The following is a 13,523-nucleotide window of genomic DNA, read 5'->3' as shown; positions in this document are numbered from 1 at the left end:
TCAACTTCAGCTATTTTAGAGAGAAATGGACTGCCACACTCCCCAAACATAGGTGAAACACTATTTTGGTCAGATTTGATAAGAGACTGGACTTAGCACTGGTTTCATCTGCCTGACTTAAGATAACATATGTTTTTGTCTATGCCTTTCATAAACTCTTTGAAGTTTCATTTTACTATTGTAAGGTCCAAGGCTGGCAATATGAAGACAGAGGAATCAGAAAAAAAGTGTATAGGAATGAAAAGCTCTTCGGACTGTCAAGCCAGCAAGCGTAAGAATTGTATTTGGCATTGTGAGAGCACTGCCAATACTAACAAACCATTTGCCGTCTGCTGCTGCATACCAGCAGGTCCTGCACAAGCTTACATTAATACTTTGATGCAAGCAAAGCGGACAAATTTTGAAGGGCCCCCTGTATTTGCTTTTAAGTTAATTTTGCACCAACTCTTGAATGTCTTGATTAAAAAAAATAAAGGCATCGGAAACAAAGGAAAAATAGTTTAATCACCTCATAAAGTTAACCAAAACAGTAAAGACTATTTCAAATATCTGTCTAGATCTCCCTGACAGCTCAACTCAAACTGAAAACTTAGGCATGACATGAATTTCTTCTTCAGTTTCATGTCACCTGAAAACAGAAGTTTAATATCAGTATTCTCACCATCCCAGTTAACAATCATCCCAAGCAGGAGAAAGAACCAGCAATCATTAGGCCACAAGCAAAGCCAACTCCATAACCAGAAAAAAAAAAAAAAAAGTCTATTCAATCTCTCTTCTCTGCTCTTAAAATGTGACTGCAGCAGTTTCAGGGACATCCTGCATGATCCATTCTCACTGCTTGTTCCTGTAAGAAATACGTTCTCTGCACTAAGTAATTACAGCTTAACTTTGTCAGGCAAAAAAAGTCTCTTTCTACAGTTCTCATGGCTTTTGGAAATGGAGGTCTTTTTTGTTTTGTTTTTAACTTGTATGATGAAACCTACCTGTTCTGCTGTTATTATCTTGTTTTATTACTCCCCACAGTCCTGGCATTTGTTTAAAATGATGTAAAAAGTAGGCAGTTGCACAGAGAATGATTAGTACAGCATGTGCTGCAGCAAGCAATATTATATATATTTTATTGCTCATGAAGTCAGAGTACTGGAACCAGACAAATCTGTTACTTTGGTCTGAAAGTACATTTTTCCTTTCCTGCTTGCAAAAGGATAATTAATAACTGGGAGAAATAATGGAGAAAATAAGCATGGTGGTGTTAGGTAAGCACTCCTAATTACACAACCTCATGTTTGGACCAAGGATTGATCTTTGGGTTGTCTCTCTACAAGAGAATAATAAAGTTTACAAGTCATGTGTGTCACAAGGACACTTGCCACACTGTCTGCTCCACCACCATCCCAAATAGAATAGAATTCAATTACCCACTACCTGTGCCAGTGTCCTCATCCCACTAAAAATTCTGTACTTTTCCCTGAGGCTCTGCAAGTGAAAAATTAAATCTAATGCTTCCCTATTTGTTCAGAGTGGTTGATGAAAAGCTCATTAAGAAATACTTGGGCAAAAAGGCTCTCTACAATTGCAGCACAGTCATAAAGCCAAAGCACAATGGCCAGTGAACGTTTCCATGTAGCAATCGGCTTTACATAGCTTCCTACTTGTTAAATAGTGAGAGGAAATACTGAATAAATACTTGTTTTCCCTTATTTATTTCTAGACTGGGTGAGGCAAGACAAAAGGATGTTTAGGCACTGAACTGATTTCAGGCCTTGTCCTCTGTGAATGACTTGGCCTGCAATGTTATAGGACATTTAATCTCACGTACCTCATGGATCCTATTATCATCACCATCATAATGAAACCAGACCACTTACTTCCCGTTCCCCCAGCCTGACTCTGGCTGGGCACACAGAAATGAGAGCATCGCTCACACAGAGCTCACTGAAGAAGGCCACCCATAATTTCACCTGCTTGGCTTCACTTCCCCATGCCAAATGGCGTCACCTTAAGCTGCTCCCACCAAACGGGCAGATCAAGCAGCAGTATAACCCAAACCGTAATGATCAGAAGACATTCAGCTCACCTTGTTCATGGGAAAGGCAGAAAACAATCCCCAGGTGCTTCTATAATTCCTGTTGCTCTCAGCACAATTAGATTTTATTGAACTGTAATCCTAGATAAGTGCATTGAATCGTACAGCTGAAGTCAATTACACTGCGTTAAATAGCCTTCCTGATCTGCAAGATGAAGATCACTTCTGTATAAAACTAAATTATCTCAATAACTCATTATTTGCAGCTTGGCTGAGGGGTTGAAACAGCAATGGACAACTAAGCAGTTGCTGCATTTTCAGGCACTAGTCTTTTAGAGCTGCAGGCAGACTGAATTTCTAGTTTCACCCATTGGGAAAAGGGACAAGCACTGCAGGCAGAGAGAGGATGTCTAGTGTCGACAGCACTACATCTTAAACCATCCGTATTTTCTCATGGCAAGGGACTCTGAGCTGACCAGCCTTGGAAGGAATGAGACATTGCTTTTCATGTACTGAGAAGTCCTCACACTTAAAAGCTTGACTACCAACCCAAAGGAGATAAAAGGGCACATCAAAAGGCATGTGACTTGTCATTTCTGACTCTTTACTCAGAATTAGCATCACCATGGAGTGAGAGTTTATAAAAACCCCTTAAATGAATATTTTTGCTTATCAGGGATTGAGTGGAGGAGCAGAGGGGCTGAAGGCCAGTGGTGGTGGGTGGGCTATGTAGGCATCCTAAGCAGACACACTGTGCCAGTGCACACCTTGGCAGGAGCGCCTAAGTGTGACATTCCACTGCCTCGCACCACCTTCCTCAGCTGCTAGGGTCACTTTTGGTACCCTCCAACCAGCCTCAAGCACTCATCGGTTTCTTTCTTACAAACAACCATATTTACATGTTAGGAGATCTCCACGTAAGCTGGGAGATGACAGAAGCTGTGCTTCTGATCCCATTGGGTTGTGCCGGCCGCACATATCGAGCAGACAGGTGTGATTCAAAGCCATAAGCAGACAGACTGAGAGGAGAAAGGTGAGAGACAGGGAGTATTCCAAATGCCTGCTGCTGCAACAGGGCAGCCAAACTCCACAAAAAAATGAAAGACTTGGAAAGAAAAAAACCAACGCTTTTGAGATCTGGAAATCATTTCCTTTACTCTTTAACACAGAAATGCAAGCAGTATGGGTGACTATGCCCTGTGAGGAAGCACACCCCTTTTGCTCTGGTCTCTTCCCACTGCAACATCCACATCTTTCAGCAACATCAGTAGGCTTTGTCCTCACAGCGGACGTGAGGAAGATGATCTCCACTGCACAAATGAAGAAGTCAGTCATGGGGCAGATGAAGGAGGTTGCCTGAGAACACACATGAAACCTGTGACTGAGGCAGGGAACGGAATTCAGACCAAGAGTTCCAGTTGGGTGGTTGACAGATCACCTCTTCTTCTGGAGCTTTGAAATTTGTTTGGTGGGTTTTATAATTAACTTTTTTTTTTTTTTTTTTTTAAATTTGTCTAGTTACTACTTTTCATTAGATTCACACTTCTGCTTTGTGAAAGCTTTTGATGCTGCTTGTTTTGTCTTAAAAAACCAACACAACTGAACATCGAACAGAATTGACCCTTCACAGTTTGGTGGGCTTCCCTACCAACATCATCTTCTCCCTAGCTCTCAGTGCTAAGCGTCCTCTCCCTAGTGCTCAGTGTTGTGTCCTTTGTGCACCCTGTGCTCATGACCGTGGCTTCATCAAAAGCTTCACAGAGTTACAGCAACTGCTTATGAGAACAGCACTGCTGTGAGGCAACAGAGCAGATCTGGTGGGAAAACCAGAGAAAAGAGATGCACAAAAAAGGTAAGTTCCAAAGTGAATGTTCTGACGCTGCTATGCATCATGTCGACATGAGCAATCATCTGAAGAACAGCTACCAGTAAGCCACAGTGTCAGACTGCCTAAGATGTTTTACTAGCTTGGCTAATGAATCACTGGGAAAATATGAGCCATGTGCTCACTGCCAGGGTAGCTGACACGGTAGGTGAAAACAATGTCTCTTTCACTATCATCATGACTTGTGGTTTAATTGATATTTTAAAAATTTTTATGATCTTTCTATGTAAAGTACATAATATGCACTTCTAAGACAAAATTCTTTGGTATTATACTATTTGCAAGGAGGTGCAACGAGTCAAACCACTATTTCATGAAATAATTCACACTGGCTGAATCCCTCACAGAATGTCTCAAGATCTTGAAAAGGAAAAAATAACTAATTTCCTCACGTGTAATAACTCATACAGTGAGAAAGAAAAAGACTTCACATTTTTGTGAGAAAATGTTGCAAACCCACAAACTTTTAGAAGTGCCCAATATGCTATTTTCAGCTTATCTGGATGCAGCCAAACTATCCACAGCTAATCAGGGGCATCAGAAGACTGTAATCATTCCACTCTCACCACAGGCTTTGTGTGCCCACTGTGCATCCAAGACTGTCAAGCCCTACCAAATAACATAAGACTTTTATGCTTTAAGCAGCCAAGCAGCTGCAAAAATAACTCTGTAAAAGTATTGAATACTTGGTCCCACTCAGCAGCTGGAAAAACAATTACTGACTGAAAAATTCAGCATTTGATATTACTTAATAGTTGGGGAAAAACTATTTGTGAATCATAATTAACATTTATTTAACTATTTAAAAGCATGCATCTACTGTTCGAGGCTTCACAGAGAGCAAATATGTGGCTTTCTGGCACCATTAAACAGACTAATACAGTTAAGCTGGAAGGACATGAGGCAGAAAACCACATTGGAATAGTCAATCCTTCAAGGAACTGGTGTAACTGAGATTGCCCCAGTAGCATGCACGCTGCAACACCAGGTTTGAACCAAATCAGTAGCAACTACCCTGGGGTAAATTAAATGAATGCACAGCTCTAGCTCGTGGTGCCAGAGCAATGCAAGCATCATGACATAAACTGAATGAAAATCCATTACTAACACTGGTAGAGAAACTGCTCCCCCTGAAACAGCCTCAGGGGTTTATGGGCAACTCTAGAGTGACATCAGCCCGGGGCCAAATGACGGCAGGGCTTCCTGTGAACAAGTGCAGCAGAGCCCTGCAAAAAAGGACCACAAGTCCTCATCGCCCCCTGAGAGGCCAGGGTCCTGCTTCCCACGCTGAAAGTGTGGCCAACAGGGCTAAGGCAGCAAGCATCCATCTGTACTCTGCACTGGTGAAGCCACACCTCAAATCCTGTGTTCAGGTTTGGGCCCCTCACTACGAGAAGGACGTTGAGGTGCTGGAGCTTGTCCAGAGAAGGGCAATGAAACTGGTGAGAGGTCTGGAGCACAAGTCTGATGAAGGGCAGCTGAGGGAGCTGGGTTTGTTTAGCCTGAAGAAAAGAGAGGACCTTACTGCTTTCTACAACTGCCTGAAAGGAGGCTGTAGCCAGGTGGAGGTTGGTCTCTTCTCTGAAGTGACAAGGATCAGATGAACCGGCCTCAAATTGCTCCAGGAGAGATTTACAGAGGACATTAGGAAAAATTTCTTCACAGAAAGGGCTGTCAAGCATTGAACAGGCTGCCCAGGGAAGTGGTTGGGTCCCCATTCCTGGAGGTATTTAAAAGCCATGTAGATGTGGCACTTAGGCACATGGCTTAGTGGTGAACTTGGCAGTGCAGGGTTAGCAGACGGACTTGATGATCTTGAAGGTACTTTTCAACCTAAACAACTCTGCTTGTATGATTCTTATTGATTTTATGGTTCCATGAAAGCAATGGTGGCTTAGATCAGGATTTAAGTTCCAGAAGCAGGCAAAGCATTTACAGGCTGCTGAAAACAAACATTAGGCCTTGTTTTAAATTTCTAATTGGAAAACTGTTTGACTACAGACTTTTCGAAGTCCTCATTTCTCCCAGACAATTCTCTCACTTGTTCTCTGCACATTTTCCATAGCTGAAATGTCCCATCACTGACAATAACCAGTGTTTTTTTTCATCTCATTCAACTTTACCCATGCGGAATTGGGCTGAGCGTCTCATGGCAGAGAACAAGATCAAAACAGCAGTTACTGTATCTGGCAGATAACTGCAGGCAGAGCCGAGCCAAAGATTCCTGTCCAGCACAACCTCACCTAGGGAGTGACCCAGGTGTGTCAGTTGACTGTACAGAGTAAAGATTCACAAAAAAGAAACCTATGGCAAAAAACCTGACTCAACGGCTGTGTTTGAAGGACTTGGCAACAGGATTAACATTTAAAAAAAAAAATATATATATATATTTTTATACCTAGTATATGTACATCAAATGTCACCTGTGGGGAATATTCTGCGAGCTTGTATAATAAATATGCTTAACAAAGTGATTTGAACTCTGAGTCACCAACTCTCCCACCACTGCTCTCCTAAGCAACCATGTTATTAGAGGCCATTTCAAGGGAAATGCACTTATGTCATAAATACTTCTCATATCATACTTCTCATAACCTGCAGCACCAGGAAAGTGAAGGCAATATAAAAAGAAATAAAAGTTACAAAATTTTAGGTCACAAACATCCCTGAATGGATCATGCTTTTAAAATGAACAGTATAGATAGCATAATAAGGGGTTTTTGGTGTACATCTCAAAGTTTTCTAGGATGATGCTATTCATTATAAATGCAAACACATTCTCAATGCCATATGCAACGCAATTGGCTTGTAACCTGAAATAGGGCCCTTTTCACTGAGACCTACTCACTAGGATGATCTCAAAAATCGTTGTGGGTCCCTTTCAACTCAGGATATTCTATGATTCTATGATCACAGAAACAGATGCAGCGGACCAAATTCACCTCCATTCACAGCCTACTGAGGTTCCCCAGCTATACCCCGTGCATGGCCAAAGGGACAAAGCAGTGCTCTTTCTGGATCAGACAGGGCAACTATTCATGGATCATTTCAAACTGAGTTAGCCAGATCACAGTTTATGAAAACCCCCACAAAGCATTTGCTCTAGCAGGGTTACACCAGCATAGCTAAAATGCTGAAGTGCAGGCTGGAATGAACACTTGAAAAACACGTATGTCATAGAGTTAATGAGAAAAGAGATCATTATATATGTGATCAAATTTCTTTCTAAGCTTCTATGTAGCTGCCTGCTCTCAGAAGTGTTTAGGTACCATGCTGGGGAGTTCTAGAGCAAGACAGCAAAAAGCCTTGAAAGGGCTTTAGTTTTATGCTATGCACAGATATGGGGGCACTCCAGCTCCTACATGCATTGCTAGTGTCTCACTAGGTGTTAGAATAAAACTGTGAAATTATAAGAAACAACCAAAACATCTCAAAACCACCCGAAAAGTGAAGAAACCCTTTGATGATGTTTTTGCAAAAACACTTACTTACAACACAGTCCTGGAAGTGATTGCCAAGCAAGCCAACTGCTCTAGACAGTTTACTGGATGGTATGGCTCAGCTCTTTCATACAGGCAGCACTTACAGTTGTATCTAGAAAGGGAAATAAAACCAAAATTCCTTATGAGCAAATACACAAAGTCATCTTTCTCTTTAAAACTATGGCCAGGTTAACACTAGCTTTAGCAGGACACAATACTTCTCCTGTCAAGCTTCACATGTGCTGCCTGCTCACAGGAACAAGCCCCGGGCTGCAGCCAAAGGCATCCTACGGTGTATAAACCAGGAGCAACTGTGCCTGAGAAAAAAACCTCGCACTGAGCGCATCAAAGTGGCAAACAAACGCGCCCAGCTGTTTTTTTCATCTAGTTCTACTTAAAACATTTTCAAGAAATGCAAGATGAATTAGTGCCAAAAAAATGTAGGTGATTTCAGTAAGGACAGGGATTCCAGGCACCAACTTCTATTTTCACTCTCTTGAGTGGGTGTTCACTTGTAAATTGTAGACATGTTAGCAATTCAACGACTGAGCCAATTAACATTCAACTTAACAGTCATTGTTAGGTTGGGAGGTTATTACTGCTTGTTCTGCAAAAGTGACAGGTTAAAATACGTTTGTATCTGAAAAGCTGTTTTCTACAATACATATTCTCTGTCTTTTTGCATCAAATAATTTTCTTCCATCATGTCAACTCCTGTTGTAGGAACCATCACTGACAGCAGCTGGGATAGGCAAGGAGAAACAGAAGGGGAGAGGTGAGGAGGAGAGAGCACTCAGCCCCCACCACTTCTCTTTGAGCTGCCATATTTAATTTTTTTCCAGTCATTTTACGTGGTTGATTTGAGACTTCTCAGCAAAAGAGCACACTCACAACAGCAGGATGTTCTGCTTTTAAGGCAACCAAGCAAAGGCAAAACCCAAGAGCAAAGAGAGGGCTCTACTTCACCAAATCATGAGTTTGAGAAAGCTGCTTGTTATCAGGCACTGCTTGGGGCACAGAATGGAAAGTTGTGATTTCCCAGCCTTGCAGGTGATTATTATTAACGGAAAAAAAAAAAGTTTTCAAGGCTGAGTTGACGTACCACCACATGCTGAATTTTTGCAGACTCAGATCCATTTTGTACTAGTAAACGAGCTCACATCCTTCCCTCTGTGGGTTTGGTTTTTTGTTTTTTGTTTTTTTGGGTTTTTTTAGGGTAGCTCACAAGCTGCTGACATCTCACACTGTACGAGGAGCTGTTCACACTGCACAAAGTGTTTACCACTCACAAGTGATGCTAAAAATTAATTTACAGTACCGCTACAGCAAGCTTTGACAAATTGTCATGTGTTGACACAGTCATAAGTTGTTGGTTAAAAAAAGTAACACTTCCCTCTTCTGCCACTTCATGTTTGAGACCAGAGATGGGCACATTATGCAAAGTTTGAGGGTTTGTAAGCTTCACAAATGTTTGGGCTTCACAAAACAAGCTTGGTTGTGAAAGTTTTATCTCTTACAGTTAGGCATGTGTTTATTGCCAAAGAGACTCTAGTAAGAAAAAAAATCCTTTCCCATCTCCCAAGATCTGTGTGTTGTGCAAAACTAGAAGAAAAGGCTGTAAAATAAATAACCTTGCAGGATACTTGTTCTAGATAAGATCAAGCAGTGACAAATAGCCTGTATCAACTCCTTAGAGCTGCAGACACCACCCTCCTGCTGTAGAAAGGAAGGAAAAAAATACAGCTACAAGTAAGAGTTTTAATTGTTCTCAGCTGTCACATGATGTTATCTTAAGCGAACGCATTTATTCCTCGATTCTCATATGTAGCACTATATGGAAAAAAGAACTCCAGCAGCAGCATTCATCAGACAAGGTCCAAACTGATTTCCGTGTACTCAAGATAGCAGGTGTTAGTCACCACTCATGCCCACCAGTAGCAGCCCTTAAATTTTAACTCCTCCTCTGCTTCCTCAGGGCAGGACAAATAATCTGTCGAGTTTACACTGTGGAATCAGTAATGGACACAAAGTTGTTGCCAGCAGACCTCAGTGGTGTTTCATAGGTGATGCAAACTTGAAACATTAACCCCAGACTAACCTAAATCGAGGGAAAGAAACAAAGCCAAGCAAAATGAGCACTCAGCACCTGCCAAATGGGCTTCACTAGGAGCCCTTAAAAGCCACTGCTTCATGTTGTGCACCTGGATGTCCAGCGACCTGGACATCCAGTGCTTCAGTAGCTCTCCCTAAGATCACCAAATCTCAGAGCACAGACCACACAAGAATGCAGAGTAAATTCAGTCACGAAATTAGCTTGGCAGTACAAGGAATTAATTTTCTCTTTTTTCCCCCCTTAACACTTGTACAAAGTAGAGGTGCTTTGAGTGGTTCCAAAGTCCTGAGGAGAGGCAACATTTTACCTTTTTACCATTTACATTTACTTTTATCATTTTGCCTTTGTAGAACCTGCCCTATACCTGCATCAGTGCAAGAATGACCCATCTAATTAATCTATAAAATTCACGTTACTTCAACCAAAAAGAGCTCTTGCAAAAGATTAAGGAGGGACGAAATGTCATACAGAGTCTTCACTTGCTCCCACTTCACACACCCCGTATAGAATTTCTTCACCATCTGAGATGTTACACTGATAGATGACATAGTCTCAGACAGATCTAAGGAAAGCAAAGGACATTGACATTGTTATAGTCAGAATGGACGTTGCCTTGTACTGTTGACTGAAATGAAATTATCCATCCTTAATCGGTGTAGACGTTGTACATTCAGAAAAGCACTAAAGTGGCAACTCCTACCTTCCACCCCCAAGTAACAAAAAATTATAAATATTTGCAGTGAATCACATTAAATGCATTATTTCACTGGATTTAGTCCAAGAGTCAACTGGGTTGAAATAAAGATGATGTGACTATTAAGCCAAAAACTTCAGCTGACGAGTTACCTACAAGGTAAAAACAATCCTCCTCCACCTTGGAAGAAAACTAATAAAATCTTAAGTTTTACTGTAAGTTATCTCAACTGCCAAAACATGATTTCTCTTGTACCTTTTCACTTTGCTGTAAAGAAAGAAACAAGCAACTTAAATTCCCTGAGTTCTTACTTTGGGATGGAAAAAGCCCAAGACATCCAAGCCACTAATCTAATTAAGAATACGATGAGGGAAAAGGTGGGACCTGGGTTTTTCTGAAGCTTTTTTTGTTGTTGTTTTTGTTTGTTTGTTTCAGGGATCCAATTTTTGAATGTGAATAAACCACCCCTAAGCAGAAGAGCTGTTTTTACCAAGGCCCTTGTGTGAGTTTGAGCTTGCTCTACCCAACACAGGGCCAGCACAGGAAGGTTCAGCATTGGGGAAATGCAAACCCGGGATCTCCCATGGCCTCTCTGCATCACACCTCACAGCTCTGCCTGCCAGTTTCATCATGGAGAGGATGGCAGTCTTGGCTGATCCTGCAGCCACACTCCCTCAAAACTCCTATGTGCAGGGCATCAGAAAAAAGCCATAAAGATGATATTCATCCCAGCAAACCATCACCAAGATCTCAAAAGCAAAAGGGAAGATATGAAGGTGTCCTGCTCCTTGATGATGCCTGCACACAGCTGAAGGGGTAAATTCATCTATTGAATATAGTGACTGCCTGTATGGGATGCAGACTGTGAAATAAACTCTAGCTAAAAATTAAAAAGAAAAGGAGGATTTCAGCTTTCTTATTCCATGGGAACTGCTTTTCCAACAAGCGGGACAGGACACTAGCCCAAAGGCAAATGACACCAGTGACTGCCTACACCAAGGGCAATCTTCCTGTCTCTGTTCTACACCTGTCTTCATTTTGCTGCAAAGGTCACCACACCACCTCATTTACACAGTGCTCTGCCACCCACGAGCAAACAGGGAAGCAGCTTAATTGGCCAACCTGGCAGGACCTCCTATGAGCATTTGGGGGTGGGAGGAAACCTCCCAGCTCTCCACTTGTGTGTGTGTGTGGGCACTTTAAAAGCACTTCCATCTCTTAAACCTTATAAGAGATGCTCAAATTGCCTTGAACTAAAAGGATTTCAGCATTGGAATAGTGGAGGTCTTTAAAAGACGTGTAGATACGGTGCTTAGGGACAGGGTTTTGGGTTGGACTTGCAGTCCTGGGTTGACTCGATGATCTTAGAAGTCTAAAGATGCTGTTTCCTTCCTCTCTATCCCCAGCACAAGAGGGAGCAAAGGCAAGCAGTATCTCTACAAGGATGAAACAGTGGGAAAAAGCATTAGATCTTTGTCTTCACCTGGAGCACACCTTGCACTTCCAGCCCTTTCTAGCAGAGGAAATTTGGTGGTCCTGTGGAGAGTGTAATGACTTGAAGCCAGCATCTGTGTTATGCAAAGATCCCTCAGGAGGCAGATTGGGAACTGCCTGTCCCCTCCCACAGAAGTCTACTCACACACATGTACATAGGCACTCCTCAGCCTTTTTTTTAACTGTATACACTAGTATATTTTTCACTACTTTCTTAGCATGACATCCATTGCACGGTATGTAACAATCAATGCCAACATTATCTGTAGCACAGAAACATGTAATTCACTGAAAGAGGACTTTCTTCTTCCACAGCCTCTCATAGCCAGTTTTGTTATATAAATCCATCTGACTTCTTGCTTGATTTGGATCTATTCAGATCAAACCTTTACTAAAGCAGGAAGCATTTTGTTTTTAAGAAATATATTCCCATGCTCCTAAATCAAATCTCTGCTTCTAGGTGAGACAATGTCATCCAACTCCTCCTGTAGTGTACTACTTCTAAGCAAATTAACTTAAAAATTCAGGTAAATGGCAATGTACAGCTAAAGGGCTCTGAAGGTTTCTATCACATGGCAAAAATCATTCTCTGTACAGCATCTGTATAAATATCCATAAGATTCTCTGGATATTCCTGAGCCACCTCAGGCCAGAAAGATAACTGGGTAATGAAGAAAAAATGGAGAAAAAAAGAAGAAAATCATGTCAAGTCTTACGAGATCTTTAAGCAAAATGGCTTAAATTGAGCCATGTTGGCTAATACAGTCCAAAATCCTCCTCTATATATTCACAGCAAAATCTTGTCTGTGTAATCTAGTTACAAGTCAGGAGAAGGAGACCGCTGAAAACCTTGTGTGACCTTTTGATCCACAATGATTTCCACAGGAAAAATCACTGCAGAAAAGGTAAAAGTCAAAGTAGTTACCTAACTAGTAGTGTACACTCCACCTTTAATACCTGCTGATAGTGACAACTCTATGAAAAGATGAACATTATCCCATGTCTTCTGAGACAATTATTCTTTATGGGGTACTCAAGGAGCCACAACCGCATTTATACACACTTTGCTACTTCACCCAAAATTACAAAAGCATCCCAGTTTCAGTGGGAAACTGCAGTGGGAAGCTGCAGTGAAGATGTGTTCAAAGTTCTTTCTCTTCAGCAACGTGGACACCAACACTGGCAATGTAAACATTGAAGAGGCACGTGGGTATGTGCAAAAATTTCATTAAGCACAAAGAAAAGCAAAACTAGGACAGAAGGATCGTAAATTAATCCAGTTCTTGTCTTCCACTGACTTTCCCCACCATTGGAAAGACTTTGGTTTGGATTTTAGTCAAGTCTGGTTTACAGTGCCCAACTTTGTGTGTCATAAAAAAAACACTGACCCTGCTGGAACGCCTTACGCATTACGCAGCCCTGCAAAAATTATTAGCTACGGTACAAGGCATTTCCCTTTGGGGACCAGAAAGGGTGAAGAAAGGGGATGGAGAGTGACAGCTTGTGGTTTCTAATGCAGCAGCAGCTAAAAAAAAAAAAAATAAGCAAGAGGAATACAGGATATAATGTGTTTACATTTGTCAAAACAAGTTTCCTGGAGACATGGAGGGTCCACGCTGCTGAGCTGTCACTTCTGCTTGAAACTGCTGCCTCATGCTATTGGGAGGTCAGTCACTGACCTACTTTCTGATAGGACTGAATTAATTTGCTACTTCTGTACACAAACCTTTTTTAGTTTTTTTTAAAGGAATACTTAACAAACCCCGAAAAAGCTGCCTTTTATCCAACCTGGAGCTTCAACTGGTGCTGTGCAAGGCTATTACATACCC

General features: G+C 41.6%; 1 protein-coding gene across 8 annotated transcripts in view; it reads right to left on the bottom strand.

Moving 5' to 3' along the window:
* BACH2 (BTB domain and CNC homolog 2) overlaps nt 1-13,523 on the bottom strand; it is a 190,165-nt gene that overhangs the window by 95,079 nt on the left and 81,563 nt on the right. For 7 of the 8 annotated variants that reach the window (XM_040058016.1, XM_040058013.2, XM_058419668.1 and 4 more), the window contains one exon: nt 7,400-7,505. The gene's annotated coding sequence lies outside the window, so the exon portion shown is untranslated. The remainder of the gene's footprint in view (nt 1-7,399; nt 7,506-13,523) is intronic. The other variant, XM_058419669.1, reaches the window with a different exon arrangement.

The sequence above is a fragment of the Hirundo rustica genome, chromosome 3 (genome assembly GCF_015227805.2).
Source record: "Hirundo rustica isolate bHirRus1 chromosome 3, bHirRus1.pri.v3, whole genome shotgun sequence".
In the NCBI taxonomy this organism is placed as follows: Eukaryota; Metazoa; Chordata; class Aves; order Passeriformes; family Hirundinidae; genus Hirundo; species Hirundo rustica.
Note: the sequence above shows the minus strand (reverse complement) of the source record. Positions and strands in the feature narration are given on the sequence as shown.